Source organism: Hyla sarda, unplaced genomic scaffold, assembly GCF_029499605.1.
Source record: "Hyla sarda isolate aHylSar1 unplaced genomic scaffold, aHylSar1.hap1 scaffold_428, whole genome shotgun sequence".
In the NCBI taxonomy this organism is placed as follows: domain Eukaryota; kingdom Metazoa; phylum Chordata; class Amphibia; order Anura; family Hylidae; genus Hyla; species Hyla sarda.
Window position 1 is genome coordinate 230,292 of NW_026610443.1, and position 19,651 is coordinate 249,942.

General features: G+C 43.3%; 11 pseudogenes; all 11 read right to left on the reverse strand.

The window, feature by feature from the left end:
• Window positions 1-1,087: 1,087 nt before the first annotated feature.
• On the reverse strand, window positions 1,088-1,351 carry LOC130334075 (U2 spliceosomal RNA; annotated as a pseudogene).
• A 1,478-nt stretch (window positions 1,352-2,829) lies between these two features.
• LOC130334076 (U2 spliceosomal RNA) lies at window positions 2,830-3,093 on the reverse strand (annotated as a pseudogene).
• Window positions 3,094-4,580: 1,487 nt separating this feature from the next.
• Window positions 4,581-4,844, reverse strand: LOC130334077 (U2 spliceosomal RNA; annotated as a pseudogene).
• Window positions 4,845-6,324: 1,480 nt separating this feature from the next.
• LOC130334078 (U2 spliceosomal RNA) lies at window positions 6,325-6,588 on the reverse strand (annotated as a pseudogene).
• Window positions 6,589-8,070: 1,482 nt separating this feature from the next.
• On the reverse strand, window positions 8,071-8,334 carry LOC130334130 (U2 spliceosomal RNA; annotated as a pseudogene).
• Window positions 8,335-9,795: 1,461 nt separating this feature from the next.
• On the reverse strand, window positions 9,796-10,059 carry LOC130334079 (U2 spliceosomal RNA; annotated as a pseudogene).
• Window positions 10,060-11,536: 1,477 nt separating this feature from the next.
• Window positions 11,537-11,800, reverse strand: LOC130334081 (U2 spliceosomal RNA; annotated as a pseudogene).
• Window positions 11,801-13,285: 1,485 nt separating this feature from the next.
• On the reverse strand, window positions 13,286-13,549 carry LOC130334082 (U2 spliceosomal RNA; annotated as a pseudogene).
• A 1,475-nt stretch (window positions 13,550-15,024) lies between these two features.
• On the reverse strand, window positions 15,025-15,289 carry LOC130334109 (U2 spliceosomal RNA; annotated as a pseudogene).
• A 1,482-nt stretch (window positions 15,290-16,771) lies between these two features.
• LOC130334124 (U2 spliceosomal RNA) lies at window positions 16,772-17,036 on the reverse strand (annotated as a pseudogene).
• Window positions 17,037-18,506: 1,470 nt separating this feature from the next.
• LOC130334135 (U2 spliceosomal RNA) lies at window positions 18,507-18,770 on the reverse strand (annotated as a pseudogene).
• Window positions 18,771-19,651: the final 881 nt, after the last annotated feature.

Sequence of the window (19,651 nt, forward strand, 5' to 3'; positions counted from 1 at the left end):
TGGAATAACACCAACTGTAACGATAAACTGAAAATTAACAGTATAAACCTGCATCATTTTGGACTCTGGTATTTGCTGAATCCGGGTGACCTGACAATCGATGGTGGTGCCGCTGGTGATTCTGGCCTTCTTGGAATCTGTTGGGCCTATGTGTTAGCTCACACATCACTTGGGTATCCATGGTAACTACCACAACATGGTCATCTGCAGTTTACATCTAGCCCGTGGCATTGAATGGCATTTTAAAAGTGCTAAGGGTCCTGGTGCAATAATCCTCCCATGAGGATCAGCCTCAACGGCTTTGTAGATTGCACTCATGTCAGCAACTCCATATACATTTTTTTTTCTTCATGCTTCTTTCTTCATCCTTTTTTCTTTCTGTCATTCAGACTTTCATTCATTCGATCTCTCTCACTCACTTGCTTTAACTCATTTGTTCTCACTCACTCACTCACTCAATCACTCACTCACTCATTCACTCTCACTCACTCTCACTCTCTCACTCACTCGCTCACTAAGTCAGTCTCTCTCTCTCTCTCTCTTTTTCTTTTTATATATATTTTTTTCCGTCTTCTTCTTCTTCTTCTTCTTCTTCAGACCCTGTCATAGCACTAATGCCTTTCCAATACCACCAGCAGATGGAGACACTCCATTGCAACATTGGTTGTGAGCAGCAGTTTCTAAAAACAAATGCCTCATGGCGGATTTCCCATCCATCAATGGATGGTAAATTTTGTTTTTATCATTCACTGACCACAGAAACCAATGCATGGTCAAGCAACAGCAATGACACACCCTTGTGTATAGGCATGAGACCCTCATGTCATTTAACAGGATTCAGCACCACCCACAAGACAGCTACCTGTCATGTCATGTCAAACCTGCACAGGTGTGCTAGATTATTATTATTTAGTTTTATTTTATTTTTTTACACCAATCAGTGTGCAAACATGGTCATTAAAACGCTAAATGAATAGACGTTCATAAACCAGTCAGTGCAACTCATCATTTTGGTCTCCAATTCTCAAACTCAAATTCTCACCCACGGAGGATTAAATGAGAATCTTTCTTGTTTAACACTGGAATGGGGTGGTGCACTGTTCACTACCCGAAGATACTGCCACATCGGGTCAATGCATAGGGCGACAGAAGCAAGCTTCCAAATCAGCTCCCTTTCTCAAAAATCCATTTAATTTATGGTCCCCAGATAGGGAACGTATGTATCAGTATGTGCTCACAAGTCACCCAAGTGCAAGTATTCACACAAAAAAAAACGTGCCTCAGGATGCGATCTGTCGCAAGATCCTTTCTTTTTTTACACTTGATCTAAGCCAAAAGGCCTAGAGGGGATAACCGGGAAAGGGGTGGACCCAACCATGTCCCCTTCATGAGCACTCACATTACTCATAGGAATGGAAGGAAGGCTGGCAGCCAACCAGCCTCCCATACACTTTCTGGGTGGGTGGCAGTCAGCCACCCATACATACATACAGCACAGGCTAAACCCACATCATCACTTAAAAAAAGGACAGGCGACCATTGCACTCTGATGGAGCATTTAGCAATGCAATCCATAGCCTGGCTTTTGCCTGAACCCCCATCACTCCTCCTCTTGCATATAAGACAATATTTCAGATCTGCATATGAAAACAACACGCCTACCTTTGTTGCACATAGCTGCCTGCCTGTCTCTAGTTACCCCACTGGCTGTAGCTGCGTCCCTTCCGACATGGAATAACACCAACTGTAACGATAAACTGAAAATTAACAGTATAAACCTGCATCATTTTGGACTCTGGTATTTGCTGAATCCGGGTGACCTGACAATCGATGGTGGTGCCGCTGGTGATTCTGGCCTTCTTGGAATCTGTTGGGCCTATGTGTTAGCTCACACATCACTTGGGTATCCATGGTAACTACCACAACATGGTCATCTGCAGTTTACATCTAGCCCGTGGCATTGAATGGCATTTTAAAAGTGCTAAGGGTCCTGGTGCAATAATCCTCCCATGAGGATCAGCCTCAACGGCTTTGTAGATTGCACTCATGTCAGCAACTCCATATACATTTTTTTTTCTTCATGCTTCTTTCTTCATCCTTTTTTCTTTCTGTCATTCAGACTTTCATTCATTCGATCTCTCTCACTCACTTGCTTTAACTCATTTGTTCTCACTCACTCACTCACTCACTCAATCACTCACTCACTCATTCACTCTCACTCACTCTCACTCTCTCACTCACTCGCTCACTAAGTCAGTCTCTCTCTCTCTCTCTCTCTTTTTCTTTTTATATATATTTTTTTCCGTCTTCTTCTTCTTCTTCTTCTTCTTCTTCTTCAGACCCTGTCATAGCACTAATGCCTTTCCAATACCACCAGCAGATGGAGACACTCCATTGCAACATTGGTTGTGAGCAGCAGTTTCTAAAAACAAATGCCTCATGGCGGATTTCCCATCCATCAATGGATGGTAAATTTAGTTTTTATCATTCACTGACCACAGAAACCAATGCATGGTCAAGCAACAGCAATGACACACCCTTGTGTATAGGCATGAGACCCTCATGTCATTTAACAGGATTCAGCACCACCCACAAGACAGCTACCTGTCATGTCATGTCAAACCTGCACAGGTGTGCTAGATTATTATTATTTAGTTTTATTTTATTTTTTTACACCAATCAGTGTGCAAACATGGTCATTAAAACGCTAAATGAATAGACGTTCATAAACCAGTCAGTGCAACTCATCATTTTGGTCTCCAATTCTCAAACTCAAATTCTCACCCACGGAGGATTAAATGAGAATCTTTCTTGTTTAACACTGGAATGGGGTGGTGCACTGTTCACTACCCGAAGATACTGCCACATCGGGTCAATGCATAGGGCGACAGAAGCAAGCTTCCAAATCAGCTCCCTTTCTCAAAAATCCATTTAATTTATGGTCCCCAGATAGGGAACGTATGTATCAGTATGTGCTCACAAGTCACCCAAGTGCAAGTATTCACACAAAAAAAAACGTGCCTCAGGATGCGATCTGTCGCAAGATCCTTTCTTTTTTTACACTTGATCTAAGCCAAAAGGCCTAGAGGGGATAATCGGGAAAGGGGTGGACCCAACCATGTCCCCTTCATGAGCACTCACATTACTCATAGGAATGGAAGGAAGGCTGGCAGCCAACCAGCCTCCCATACACTTTCTGGGTGGGTGGCAGTCAGCCACCCATACATACATACAGCACAGGCTAAACCCACATCATCACTTAAAAAAAGGACAGGCGACCATTGCACTCTGATGGAGCATTTAGCAATGCAATCCATAGCCTGGCTTTTGCCTGAACCCCCATCACTCCTCCTCTTGCATATAAGACAATATTTCAGATCTGCATATGAAAACAACACGCCTACCTTTGTTGCACATAGCTGCCTGCCTGTCTCTAGTTACCCCACTGGCTGTAGCTGCGTCCCTTCCGACATGGAATAACACCAACTGTAACGATAAACTGAAAATTAACAGTATAAACCTGCATCATTTTGGACTCTGGTATTTGCTGAATCCGGGTGACCTGACAATCGATGGTGGTGCCGCTGGTGATTCTGGCCTTCTTGGAATCTGTTGGGCCTATGTGTTAGCTCACACATCACTTGGGTATCCATGGTAACTACCACAACATGGTCATCTGCAGTTTACATCTAGCCCGTGGCATTGAATGGCATTTTAAAAGTGCTAAGGGTCCTGGTGCAATAATCCTCCCATGAGGATCAGCCTCAACGGCTTTGTAGATTGCACTCATGTCAGCAACTCCATATACATTTTTTTTTCTTCATGCTTCTTTCTTCATCCTTTTTTCTTTCTGTCATTCAGACTTTCATTCATTCGATCTCTCTCACTCACTTGCTTTAACTCATTTGTTCTCACTCACTCACTCACTCACTCAATCACTCACTCACTCATTCACTCTCACTCACTCTCACTCTCTCACTCACTCGCTCACTAAGTCAGTCTCTCTCTCTCTCTCTCTCTTTTTCTTTTTATATATATTTTTTTCCGTCTTCTTCTTCTTCTTCTTCTTCTTCTTCTTCTTCTTCTTCAGACCCTGTCATAGCACTAATGCCTTTCCAATACCACCAGCAGATGGAGACACTCCATTGCAACATTGGTTGTGAGCAGCAGTTTCTAAAAACAAATGCCTCATGGCGGATTTCCCATCCATCAATGGATGGTAAATTTAGTTTTTATCATTCACTGACCACAGAAACCAATGCATGGTCAAGCAACAGCAATGACACACCCTTGTGTATAGGCATGAGACCCTCATGTCATTTAACAGGATTCAGCACCACCCACAAGACAGCTACCTGTCATGTCATGTCAAACCTGCACAGGTGTGCTAGATTATTATTATTTAGTTTTATTTTATTTTTTTACACCAATCAGTGTGCAAACATGGTCATTAAAACGCTAAATGAATAGACGTTCATAAACCAGTCAGTGCAACTCATCATTTTGGTCTCCAATTCTCAAACTCAAATTCTCACCCACGGAGGATTAAATGAGAATCTTTCTTGTTTAACACTGGAATGGGGTGGTGCACTGTTCACTACCCGAAGATACTGCCACATCGGGTCAATGCATAGGGCGACAGAAGCAAGCTTCCAAATCAGCTCCCTTTCTCAAAAATCCATTTAATTTATGGTCCCCAGATAGGGAACGTATGTATCAGTATGTGCTCACAAGTCACCCAAGTGCAAGTATTCACACAAAAAAAAACGTGCCTCAGGATGCGATCTGTCGCAAGATCCTTTCTTTTTTTACACTTGATCTAAGCCAAAAGGCCTAGAGGGGATAACCGGGAAAGGGGTGGACCCAACCATGTCCCCTTCATGAGCACTCACATTACTCATAGGAATGGAAGGAAGGCTGGCAGCCAACCAGCCTCCCATACACTTTCTGGGTGGGTGGCAGTCAGCCACCCATACATACATACAGCACAGGCTAAACCCACATCATCACTTAAAAAAAGGACAGGCGACCATTGCACTCTGATGGAGCATTTAGCAATGCAATCCATAGCCTGGCTTTTGCCTGAACCCCCATCACTCCTCCTCTTGCATATAAGACAATATTTCAGATCTGCATATGAAAACAACACGCCTACCTTTGTTGCACATAGCTGCCTGCCTGTCTCTAGTTACCCCACTGGCTGTAGCTGCGTCCCTTCCGACATGGAATAACACCAACTGTAACGATAAACTGAAAATTAACAGTATAAACCTGCATCATTTTGGACTCTGGTATTTGCTGAATCCGGGTGACCTGACAATCGATGGTGGTGCCGCTGGTGATTCTGGCCTTCTTGGAATCTGTTGGGCCTATGTGTTAGCTCACACATCACTTGGGTATCCATGGTAACTACCACAACATGGTCATCTGCAGTTTACATCTAGCCCGTGGCATTGAATGGCATTTTAAAAGTGCTAAGGGTCCTGGTGCAATAATCCTCCCATGAGGATCAGCCTCAACGGCTTTGTAGATTGCACTCATGTCAGCAACTCCATATACATTTTTTTTTCTTCATGCTTCTTTCTTCATCCTTTTTTCTTTCTGTCATTCAGACTTTCATTCATTCGATCTCTCTCACTCACTTGCTTTAACTCATTTGTTCTCACTCACTCACTCACTCACTCACTCAATCACTCACTCACTCATTCACTCTCACTCACTCTCACTCTCTCACTCACTCGCTCACTAAGTCAGTCTCTCTCTCTCTCTCTCTTTTTCTTTTTATATATATTTTTTTCCGTCTTCTTCTTCTTCTTCTTCTTCTTCTTCTTCAGACCCTGTCATAGCACTAATGCCTTTCCAATACCACCAGCAGATGGAGACACTCCATTGCAACATTGGTTGTGAGCAGCAGTTTCTAAAAACAAATGCCTCATGGCGGATTTCCCATCCATCAATGGATGGTAAATTTTGTTTTTATCATTCACTGACCACAGAAACCAATGCATGGTCAAGCAACAGCAATGACACACCCTTGTGTATAGGCATGAGACCCTCATGTCATTTAACAGGATTCAGCACCACCCACAAGACAGCTACCTGTCATGTCATGTCAAACCTGCACAGGTGTGCTAGATTATTATTATTTAGTTTTATTTTATTTTTTTACACCAATCAGTGTGCAAACATGGTCATTAAAACGCTAAATGAATAGACGTTCATAAACCAGTCAGTGCAACTCATCATTTTGGTCTCCAATTCTCAAACTCAAATTCTCACCCACGGAGGATTAAATGAGAATCTTTCTTGTTTAACACTGGAATGGGGTGGTGCACTGTTCACTACCCGAAGATACTGCCACATCGGGTCAATGCATAGGGCGACAGAAGCAAGCTTCCAAATCAGCTCCCTTTCTCAAAAATCCATTTAATTTATGGTCCCCAGATAGGGAACGTATGTATCAGTATGTGCTCACAAGTCACCCAAGTGCAAGTATTCACACAAAAAAAAACGTGCCTCAGGATGCGATCTGTCGCAAGATCCTTTCTTTTTTTACACTTGATCTAAGCCAAAAGGCCTAGAGGGGATAACCGGGAAAGGGGTGGACCCAACCATGTCCCCTTCATGAGCACTCACATTACTCATAGGAATGGAAGGAAGGCTGGCAGCCAACCAGCCTCCCATACACTTTCTGGGTGGGTGGCAGTCAGCCACCCATACATACATACAGCACAGGCTAAACCCACATCATCACTTAAAAAAAGGACAGGCGACCATTGCACTCTGATGGAGCATTTAGCAATGCAATCCATAGCCTGGCTTTTGCCTGAACCCCCATCACTCCTCCTCTTGCATATAAGACAATATTTCAGATCTGCATATGAAAACAACACGCCTACCTTTGTTGCACATAGCTGCCTGCCTGTCTCTAGTTACCCCACTGGCTGTAGCTGCGTCCCTTCCGACATGGAATAACACCAACTGTAACGATAAACTGAAAATTAAAAGTATAAACCTGCATCATTTTGGACTCTGGTATTTGCTGAATCCGGGTGACCTGACAATCGATGGTGGTGCCGCTGGTGATTCTGGCCTTCTTGGAATCTGTTGGGCCTATGTGTTAGCTCACACATCACTTGGGTATCCATGGTAACTACCACAACATGGTCATCTGCAGTTTACATCTAGCCCGTGGCATTGAATGGCATTTTAAAAGTGCTAAGGGTCCTGGTGCAATAATCCTCCCATAAGGATCAGCCTCAACGGCTTTGTAGATTGCACTCATGTCAGCAACTCCATATACATTTTTTTTTCTTCATGCTTCTTTCTTCATCCTTTTTTCTTTCTGTCATTCAGACTTTCATTCATTCGATCTCTCTCACTCACTTGCTTTAACTCATTTGTTCTCACTCACTCACTCACTCACTCACTCAATCACTCACTCACTCATTCACTCTCACTCACTCTCACTCTCTCACTCACTCGCTCACTAAGTCAGTCTCTCTCTCTCTCTCTCTCTTTTTCTTTTTATATATATTTTTTTCCGTCTTCTTCTTCTTCTTCTTCTTCTTCTTCTTCAGACCCTGTCATAGCACTAATGCCTTTCCAATACCACCAGCAGATGGAGACACTCCATTGCAACATTGGTTGTGAGCAGCAGTTTCTAAAAACAAATGCCTCATGGCGGATTTCCCATCCATCAATGGATGGTAAATTTTGTTTTTATCATTCACTGACCACAGAAACCAATGCATGGTCAAGCAACAGCAATGACACACCCTTGTGTATAGGCATGAGACCCTCATGTCATTTAACAGGATTCAGCACCACCCACAAGACAGCTACCTGTCATGTCATGTCAAACCTGCACAGGTGTGCTAGATTATTATTATTTAGTTTTATTTTATTTTTTTACACCAATCAGTGTGCAAACATGGTCATTAAAACGCTAAATGAATAGACGTTCATAAACCAGTCAGTGCAACTCATCATTTTGGTCTCCAATTCTCAAACTCAAATTCTCACCCACGGAGGATTACATGAGAATCTTTCTTGTTTAACACTGGAATGGGGTGGTGCACTGTTCACTACCCGAAGATACTGCCACATCGGGTCAATGCATAGGGCGACAGAAGCAAGCTTCCAAATCAGCTCCCTTTCTCAAAAATCCATTTAATTTATGGTCCCCAGCTAGGGAACGTATGTATCAGTATGTGCTCACAAGTCACCCAAGTGCAAGTATTCACACAAAAAAAAACGTGCCTCAGGATGCGATCTGTCGCAAGATCCTTTCTTTTTTTACACTTGATCTAAGCCAAAAGGCCTAGAGGGGATAACCGGGAAAGGGGTGGACCCAACCATGTCCCCTTCATGAGCACTCACATTACTCATAGGAATGGAAGGAAGGCTGGCAGCCAACCAGCCTCCCATACACTTTCTGGGTGGGTGGCAGTCAGCCACCCATACATACATACAGCACAGGCTAAACCCACATCATCACTTAAAAAAAGGACAGGCGACCATTGCACTCTGATGGAGCATTTAGCAATGCAATCCATAGCCTGGCTTTTGCCTGAACCCCCATCACTCCTCCTCTTGCATATAAGACAATATTTCAGATCTGCATATGAAAACAACACGCCTACCTTTGTTGCACATAGCTGCCTGCCTGTCTCTAGTTACCCCACTGGCTGTAGCTGCGTCCCTTCCGACATGGAATAACACCAACTGTAACGATAAACTGAAAATTAACAGTATAAACCTGCATCATTTTGGACTCTGGTATTTGCTGAATCCGGGTGACCTGACAATCGATGGTGGTGCCGCTGGTGATTCTGGCCTTCTTGGAATCTGTTGGGCCTATGTGTTAGCTCACACATCACTTGGGTATCCATGGTAACTACCACAACATGGTCATCTGCAGTTTACATCTAGCCCGTGGCATTGAATGGCATTTTAAAAGTGCTAAGGGTCCTGGTGCAATAATCCTCCCATGAGGATCAGCCTCAACGGCTTTGTAGATTGCACTCATGTCAGCAACTCCATATACATTTTTTTTTCTTCATGCTTCTTTCTTCATCCTTTTTTCTTTCTGTCATTCAGACTTTCATTCATTCGATCTCTCTCACTCACTTGCTTTAACTCATTTGTTCTCACTCACTCACTCACTCACTCAATCACTCACTCACTCATTCACTCTCACTCACTCTCACTCTCTCACTCACTCGCTCACTAAGTCAGTCTCTCTCTCTCTCTCTCTTTTTCTTTTTATATATATTTTTTTCCGTCTTCTTCTTCTTCTTCAGACCCTGTCATAGCACTAATGCCTTTCCAATACCACCAGCAGATGGAGACACTCCATTGCAACATTGGTTGTGAGCAGCAGTTTCTAAAAACAAATGCCTCATGGCGGATTTCCCATCCATCAATGGATGGTAAATTTTGTTTTTATCATTCACTGACCACAGAAACCAATGCATGGTCAAGCAACAGCAATGACACACCCTTGTGTATAGGCATGAGACCCTCATGTCATTTAACAGGATTCAGCACCACCCACAAGACAGCTACCTGTCATGTCATGTCAAACCTGCACAGGTGTGCTAGATTATTATTATTTAGTTTTATTTTATTTTTTTACACCAATCAGTGTGCAAACATGGTCATTAAAACGCTAAATGAATAGACGTTCATAAACCAGTCAGTGCAACTCATCATTTTGGTCTCCAATTCTCAAACTCAAATTCTCACCCACGGAGGATTAAATGAGAATCTTTCTTGTTTAACACTGGAATGGGGTGGTGCACTGTTCACTACCCGAAGATACTGCCACATCGGGTCAATGCATAGGGCGACAGAAGCAAGCTTCCAAATCAGCTCCCTTTCTCAAAAATCCATTTAATTTATGGTCCCCAGATAGGGAACGTATGTATCAGTATGTGCTCACAAGTCACCCAAGTGCAAGTATTCACACAAAAAAAAACGTGCCTCAGGATGCGATCTGTCGCAAGATCCTTTCTTTTTTTACACTTGATCTAAGCCAAAAGGCCTAGAGGGGATAACCGGGAAAGGGGTGGACCCAACCATGTCCCCTTCATGAGCACTCACATTACTCATAGGAATGGAAGGAAGGCTGGCAGCCAACCAGCCTCCCATACACTTTCTGGGTGGGTGGCAGTCAGCCACCCATACATACATACAGCACAGGCTAAACCCACATCATCACTTAAAAAAAGGACAGGCGACCATTGCACTCTGATGGAGCATTTAGCAATGCAATCCATAGCCTGGCTTTTGCCTGAACCCCCATCACTCCTCCTCTTGCATATAAGACAATATTTCAGATCTGCATATGAAAACAACACGCCTACCTTTGTTGCACATAGCTGCCTGCCTGTCTCTAGTTACCCCACTGGCTGTAGCTGCGTCCCTTCCGACATGGAATAACACCAACTGTAACGATAAACTGAAAATTAACAGTATAAACCTGCATCATTTTGGACTCTGGTATTTGCTGAATCCGGGTGACCTGACAATCGATGGTGGTGCCGCTGGTGATTCTGGCCTTCTTGGAATCTGTTGGGCCTATGTGTTAGCTCACACATCACTTGGGTATCCATGGTAACTACCACAACATGGTCATCTGCAGTTTACATCTAGCCCGTGGCATTGAATGGCATTTTAAAAGTGCTAAGGGTCCTGGTGCAATAATCCTCCCATGAGGATCAGCCTCAACGGCTTTGTAGATTGCACTCATGTCAGCAACTCCATATACATTTTTTTTTCTTCATGCTTCTTTCTTCATCCTTTTTTCTTTCTGTCATTCAGACTTTCATTCATTCGATCTCTCTCACTCACTTGCTTTAACTCATTTGTTCTCACTCACTCACTCACTCACTCAATCACTCACTCACTCACTCATTCACTCTCACTCACTCTCACTCTCTCACTCACTCGCTCACTAAGTCAGTCTCTCTCTCTCTCTCTCTTTTTCTTTTTATATATATTTTTTTCCGTCTTCTTCTTCTTCTTCTTCTTCTTCTTCAGACCCTGTCATAGCACTAATGCCTTTCCAATACCACCAGCAGATGGAGACACTCCATTGCAACATTGGTTGTGAGCAGCAGTTTCTAAAAACAAATGCCTCATGGCGGATTTCCCATCCATCAATGGATGGTAAATTTTGTTTTTATCATTCACTGACCACAGAAACCAATGCATGGTCAAGCAACAGCAATGACACACCCTTGTGTATAGGCATGAGACCCTCATGTCATTTAACAGGATTCAGCACCACCCACAAGACAGCTACCTGTCATGTCATGTCAAACCTGCACAGGTGTGCTAGATTATTATTATTTAGTTTTATTTTATTTTTTTACACCAATCAGTGTGCAAACATGGTCATTAAAACGCTAAATGAATAGACGTTCATAAACCAGTCAGTGCAACTCATCATTTTGGTCTCCAATTCTCAAACTCAAATTCTCACCCACGGAGGATTAAATGAGAATCTTTCTTGTTTAACACTGGAATGGGGTGGTGCACTGTTCACTACCCGAAGATACTGCCACATCGGGTCAATGCATAGGGCGACAGAAGCAAGCTTCCAAATCAGCTCCCTTTCTCAAAAATCCATTTAATTTATGGTCCCCAGATAGGGAACGTATGTATCAGTATGTGCTCACAAGTCACCCAAGTGCAAGTATTCACACAAAAAAAAACGTGCCTCAGGATGCGATCTGTCGCAAGATCCTTTCTTTTTTTACACTTGATCTAAGCCAAAAGGCCTAGAGGGGATAACCGGGAAAGGGGTGGACCCAACCATGTCCCCTTCATGAGCACTCACATTACTCATAGGAATGGAAGGAAGGCTGGCAGCCAACCAGCCTCCCATACACTTTCTGGGTGGGTGGCAGTCAGCCACCCATACATACATACAGCACAGGCTAAACCCACATCATCACTTAAAAAAAGGACAGGCGACCATTGCACTCTGATGGAGCATTTAGCAATGCAATCCATAGCCTGGCTTTTGCCTGAACCCCCATCACTCCTCCTCTTGCATATAAGACAATATTTCAGATCTGCATATGAAAACAACACGCCTACCTTTGTTGCACATAGCTGCCTGCCTGTCTCTAGTTACCCCACTGGCTGTAGCTGCGTCCCTTCCGACATGGAATAACACCAACTGTAACGATAAACTGAAAATTAACAGTATAAACCTGCATCATTTTGGACTCTGGTATTTGCTGAATCCGGGTGACCTGACAATCGATGGTGGTGCCGCTGGTGATTCTGGCCTTCTTGGAATCTGTTGGGCCTATGTGTTAGCTCACACATCACTTGGGTATCCATGGTAACTACCACAACATGGTCATCTGCAGTTTACATCTAGCCCGTGGCATTGAATGGCATTTTAAAAGTGCTAAGGGTCCTGGTGCAATAATCCTCCCATGAGGATCAGCCTCAACGGCTTTGTAGATTGCACTCATGTCAGCAACTCCATATACATTTTTTTTTCTTCATGCTTCTTTCTTCATCCTTTTTTCTTTCTGTCATTCAGACTTTCATTCATTCGATCTCTCTCACTCACTTGCTTTAACTCATTTGTTCTCACTCACTCACTCACTCACTCAATCACTCACTCACTCATTCACTCTCACTCACTCTCACTCTCTCACTCACTCGCTCACTAAGTCAGTCTCTCTCTCTCTCTCTCTTTTTCTTTTTATATATATTTTTTTCCGTTTTCTTCTTCTTCTTCTTCTTCTTCTTCTTCTTCTTCTTCAGACCCTGTCATAGCACTAATGCCTTTCCAATACCACCAGCAGATGGAGACACTCCATTGCAACATTGGTTGTGAGCAGCAGTTTCTAAAAACAAATGCCTCATGGCGGATTTCCCATCCATCAATGGATGGTAAATTTTGTTTTTATCATTCACTGACCACAGAAACCAATGCATGGTCAAGCAACAGCAATGACACACCCTTGTGTATAGGCATGAGACCCTCATGTCATTTAACAGGATTCAGCACCACCCACAAGACAGCTACCTGTCATGTCATGTCAAACCTGCACAGGTGTGCTAGATTATTATTATTTAGTTTTATTTTATTTTTTTACACCAATCAGTGTGCAAACATGGTCATTAAAACGCTAAATGAATAGACGTTCATAAACCAGTCAGTGCAACTCATCATTTTGGTCTCCAATTCTCAAACTCAAATTCTCACCCACGGAGGATTAAATGAGAATCTTTCTTGTTTAACACTGGAATGGGGTGGTGCACTGTTCACTACCCGAAGATACTGCCACATCGGGTCAATGCATAGGGCGACAGAAGCAAGCTTCCAAATCAGCTCCCTTTCTCAAAAATCCATTTAATTTATGGTCCCCAGATAGGGAACGTATGTATCAGTATGTGCTCACAAGTCACCCAAGTGCAAGTATTCACACAAAAAAAAACGTGCCTCAGGATGCGATCTGTCGCAAGATCCTTTCTTTTTTTACACTTGATCTAAGCCAAAAGGCCTAGAGGGGATAACCGGGAAAGGGGTGGACCCAACCATGTCCCCTTCATGAGCACTCACATTACTCATAGGAATGGAAGGAAGGCTGGCAGCCAACCAGCCTCCCATACACTTTCTGGGTGGGTGGCAGTCAGCCACCCATACATACATACAGCACAGGCTAAACCCACATCATCACTTAAAAAAAGGACAGGCGACCATTGCACTCTGATGGAGCATTTAGCAATGCAATCCATAGCCTGGCTTTTGCCTGAACCCCCATCACTCCTCCTCTTGCATATAAGACAATATTTCAGATCTGCATATGAAAACAACACGCCTACCTTTGTTGCACATAGCTGCCTGCCTGTCTCTAGTTACCCCACTGGCTGTAGCTGCGTCCCTTCCGACATGGAATAACACCAACTGTAACGATAAACTGAAAATTAACAGTATAAACCTGCATCATTTTGGACTCTGGTATTTGCTGAATCCGGGTGACCTGACAATCGATGGTGGTGCCGCTGGTGATTCTGGCCTTCTTGGAATCTGTTGGGCCTATGTGTTAGCTCACACATCACTTGGGTATCCATGGTAACTACCACAACATGGTCATCTGCAGTTTACATCTAGCCCGTGGCATTGAATGGCATTTTAAAAGTGCTAAGGGTCCTGGTGCAATAATCCTCCCATGAGGATCAGCCTCAACGGCTTTGTAGATTGCACTCATGTCAGCAACTCCATATACATTTTTTTTTCTTCATGCTTCTTTCTTCATCCTTTTTTCTTTCTGTCATTCAGACTTTCATTCATTCGATCTCTCTCACTCACTTGCTTTAACTCATTTGTTCTCACTCACTCACTCACTCAATCACTCACTCACTCATTCACTCTCACTCACTCTCACTCTCTCACTCACTCGCTCACTAAGTCAGTCTCTCTCTCTCTCTCTCTTTTTCTTTTTATATATATTTTTTTCCGTCTTCTTCTTCTTCTTCTTCTTCTTCTTCTTCTTCAGACCCTGTCATAGCACTAATGCCTTTCCAATACCACCAGCAGATGGAGACACTCCATTGCAACATTGGTTGTGAGCAGCAGTTTCTAAAAACAAATGCCTCATGGCGGATTTCCCATCCATCAATGGATGGTAAATTTAGTTTTTATCATTCACTGATCACAGAAACCAATGCATGGTCAAGCAACAGCAATGACACACCCTTGTGTATAGGCATGAGACCCTCATGTCATTTAACAGGATTCAGCACCACCCACAAGACAGCTACCTGTCATGTCATGTCAAACCTGCACAGGTGTGCTAGATTATTATTATTTAGTTTTATTTTATTTTTTTACACCAATCAGTGTGCAAACATGGTCATTAAAACGCTAAATGAATAGACGTTCATAAACCAGTCAGTGCAACTCATCATTTTGGTCTCCAATTCTCAAACTCAAATTCTCACCCACGGAGGATTAAATGAGAATCTTTCTTGTTTAACACTGGAATGGGGTGGTGCACTGTTCACTACCCGAAGATACTGCCACATCGGGTCAATGCATAGGGCGACAGAAGCAAGCTTCCAAATCAGCTCCCTTTCTCAAAAATCCATTTAATTTATGGTCCCCAGATAGGGAACGTATGTATCAGTATGTGCTCACAAGTCACCCAAGTGCAAGTATTCACACAAAAAAAAAACGTGCCTCAGGATGCGATCTGTCGCAAGATCCTTTCTTTTTTTACACTTGATCTAAGCCAAAAGGCCTAGAGGGGATAACCGGGAAAGGGGTGGACCCAACCATGTCCCCTTCATGAGCACTCACATTACTCATAGGAATGGAAGGAAGGCTGGCAGCCAACCAGCCTCCCATACACTTTCTGGGTGGGTGGCAGTCAGCCACCCATACATACATACAGCACAGGCTAAACCCACATCATCACTTAAAAAAAGGACAGGCGACCATTGCACTCTGATGGAGCATTTAGCAATGCAATCCATAGCCTGGCTTTTGCCTGAACCCCCATCACTCCTCCTCTTGCATATAAGACAATATTTCAGATCTGCATATGAAAACAACACGCCTACCTTTGTTGCACATAGCTGCCTGCCTGTCTCTAGTTACCCCACTGGCTGTAGCTGCGTCCCTTCCGACATGGAATAACACCAACTGTAACGATAAACTGAAAATTAACAGTATAAACCTGCATCATTTTGGACTCTGGTATTTGCTGAATCCGGGTGACCTGACAATCGATGGTGGTGCCGCTGGTGATTCTGGCCTTCTTGGAATCTGTTGGGCCTATGTGTTAGCTCACACATCACTTGGGTATCCATGGTAACTACCACAACATGGTCATCTGCAGTTTACATCTAGCCCGTGGCATTGAATGGCATTTTAAAAGTGCTAAGGGTCCTGGTGCAATAATCCTCCCATGAGGATCAGCCTCAACGGCTTTGTAGATTGCACTCATGTCAGCAACTCCATATACATTTTTTTTTCTTCATGCTTCTTTCTTCATCCTTTTTTCTTTCTGTCATTCAGACTTTCATTCATTCGATCTCTCTCACTCACTTGCTTTAACTCATTTGTTCTCACTCACTCACTCACTCACTCAATCACTCACTCACTCATTCACTCTCACTCACTCTCACTCTCTCACTCACTCGCTCACTAAGTCAGTCTCTCTCTCTCTCTCTCTTTTTCTTTTTATATATATTTTTTTCCGTCTTCTTCTCCTTCTTCTTCTTCTTCTTCTTCTTCTTCAGACCCTGTCATAGCACTAATGCCTTTCCAATACCACCAGCAGATGGAGACACTCCATTGCAACATTGGTTGTGAGCAGCAGTTTCTAAAAACAAATGCCTCATGGCGGATTTCCCATCCATCAATGGATGGTAAATTTTGTTTTTATCATTCACTGACCACAGAAACCAATGCATGGTCAAGCAACAGCAATGACACACCCTTGTGTATAGGCATGAGACCCTCATGTCATTTAACAGGATTCAGCACCACCCACAAGACAGCTACCTGTCATGTCATGTCAAACCTGCACAGGTGTGCTAGATTATTATTATTTAGTTTTATTTTATTTTTTTACACCAATCAGTGTGCAAACATGGTCATTAAAACGCTAAATGAATAGACGTTCATAAACCAGTCAGTGCAACTCATCATTTTGGTCTCCAATTCTCAAACTCAAATTCTCACCCACGGAGGATTAAATGAGAATCTTTCTTGTTTAACACTGGAATGGGGTGGTGCACTGTTCACTACCCGAAGATACTGCCACATCGGGTCAATGCATAGGGCGACAGAAGCAAGCTTCCAAATCAGCTCCCTTTCTCAAAAATCCATTTAATTTATGGTCCCCAGATAGGGAACGTATGTATCAGTATGTGCTCACAAGTCACCCAAGTGCAAGTATTCACACAAAAAAAAACGTGCCTCAGGATGCGATCTGTCGCAAGATCCTTTCTTTTTTTTACACTTGATCTAAGCCAAAAGGCCTAGAGGGGATAACCAGGAAAGGGGTGGACCCAACCATGTCCCCTTCATGAGCACTCACATTACTCATAGGAATGGAAGGAAGGCTGGCAGCCAACCAGCCTCCCATACACTTTCTGGGTGGGTGGCAGTCAGCCACCCATACATACATACAGCACAGGCTAAACCCACATCATCACTTAAAAAAAGGACAGGCGACCATTGCACTCTGATGGAGCATTTAGCAATGCAATCCATAGCCTGGCTTTTGCCTGAACCCCCATCACTCCTCCTCTTGCATATAAGACAATATTTCAGATCTGCATATGAAAACAACACGCCTACCTTTGTTGCACATAGCTGCCTGCCTGTCTCTAGTTACCCCACTGGCTGTAGCTGCGTCCCTTCCGACATGGAATAACACCAACTGTAACGATAAACTGAAAATTAACAGTATAAACCTGCATCATTTTGGACTCTGGTATTTGCTGAATCCGGGTGACCTGACAATCGATGGTGGTGCCGCTGGTGATTCTGGCCTTCTTGGAATCTGTTGGGCCTATGTGTTAGCTCACACATCACTTGGGTATCCATGGTAACTACCACAACATGGTCATCTGCAGTTTACATCTAGCCCGTGGCATTGAATGGCATTTTAAAAGTGCTAAGGGTCCTGGTGCAATAATCCTCCCATGAGGATCAGCCTCAACGGCTTTGTAGATTGCACTCATGTCAGCAACTCCATATACATTTTTTTTTCTTCATGCTTCTTTCTTCATCCTTTTTTCTTTCTGTCATTCAGACTTTCATTCATTCGATCTCTCTCACTCACTTGCTTTAACTCATTTGTTCTCACTCACTCACTCACTCACTCAATCACTCACTCACTCATTCACTCTCACTCACTCTCACTCTCTCACTCACTCGCTCACTAAGTCAGTCTCTCTCTCTCTCTCTCTTTTTCTTTTTATATATATTTTTTTCCGTCTTCTTCTTCTTCTTCTTCTTCTTCAGACCCTGTCATAGCACTAATGCCTTTCCAATACCACCAGCAGATGGAGACACTCCATTGCAACATTGGTTGTGAGCAGCAGTTTCTAAAAACAAATGCCTCATGGCGGATTTCCCATCCATCAATGGATGGTAAATTTTGTTTTTATCATTCACTGACCACAGAAACCAATGCATGGTCAAGCAACAGCAATGACACACCCTTGTGTATAGGCATGAGACCCTCATGTCATTTAACAGGATTCAGCACCACCCACAAGACAGCTACCTGTCATGTCATGTCAAACCTGCACAGGTGTGCTAGATTATTATTATTTAGTTTTATTTTATTTTTTTACACCAATCAGTGTGCAAACATGGTCATTAAAACGCTAAATGAATAGACGTTCATAAACCAGTCAGTGCAACTCATCATTTTGGTCTCCAATTCTCAAACTCAAATTCTCACCCACGGAGGATTAAATGAGAATCTTTCTTGTTTAACACTGGAATGGGGTGGTGCACTGTTCACTACCCGAAGATACTGCCACATCGGGTCAATGCATAGGGCGACAGAAGCAAGCTTCAAAATCAGCTCCCTTTCTCAAAAATCCATTTAATTTATGGTCCCCAGATAGGGAACGTATGTATCAGTATGTGCTCACAAGTCACCCAAGTGCAAGTATTCACACAAAAAAAAACGTGCCTCAGGATGCGATCTGTCGCAAGATCCTTTCTTTTTTTACACTTGATCTAAGCCAAAAGGCCTAGAGGGGATAACCGGGAAAGGGGTGGACCCAACCATGTCCCCTTCATGAGCACTCACATTACTCATAGGAATGGAAGGAAGGCTGGCAGCCAACCAGCCTCCCATACACTTTCTGGGTGGGTGGCAGTCAGCCACCCATACATACATACAGCACAGGCTAAACCCACATCATCACTTAAAAAAAGGACAGGCGACCATTGCACTCTGATGGAGCATTTAGCAATGCAATCCATAGCCTGGCTTTTGCCTGAACCCCCATCACTCCTCCTCTTGCATATAAGACAATATTTCAGATCTGCATATGAAAACAACACGCCTACCTTTGTTGCACATAGCTGCCTGCCTGTCTCTAGTTACCCCACTGGCTGTAGCTGCGTCCCTTCCGACATGGAATAACACCAACTGTAACGATAAACTGAAAATTAACAGTATAAACCTGCATCATTTTGGACTCTGGTATTTGCTGAATCCGGGTGACCTGACAATCGATGGTGGTGCCGCTGGTGATTCTGGCCTTCTTGGAATCTGTTGGGCCTATGTGTTAGCTCACACATCACTTGGGTATCCATGGTAACTACCACAACATGGTCATCTGCAGTTTACATCTAGCCCGTGGCATTGAATGGCATTTTAAAAGTGCTAAGGGTCCTGGTGCAATAATCCTCCCATGAGGATCAGCCTCAACGGCTTTGTAGATTGCACTCATGTCAGCAACTCCATATACATTTTTTTTTCTTCATGCTTCTTTCTTCATCCTTTTTTCTTTCTGTCATTCAGACTTTCATTCATTCGATCTCTCTCACTCACTTGCTTTAACTCATTTGTTCTCACTCACTCACTCACTCACTCACTCAATCACTCACTCACTCATTCACTCTCACTCACTCTCA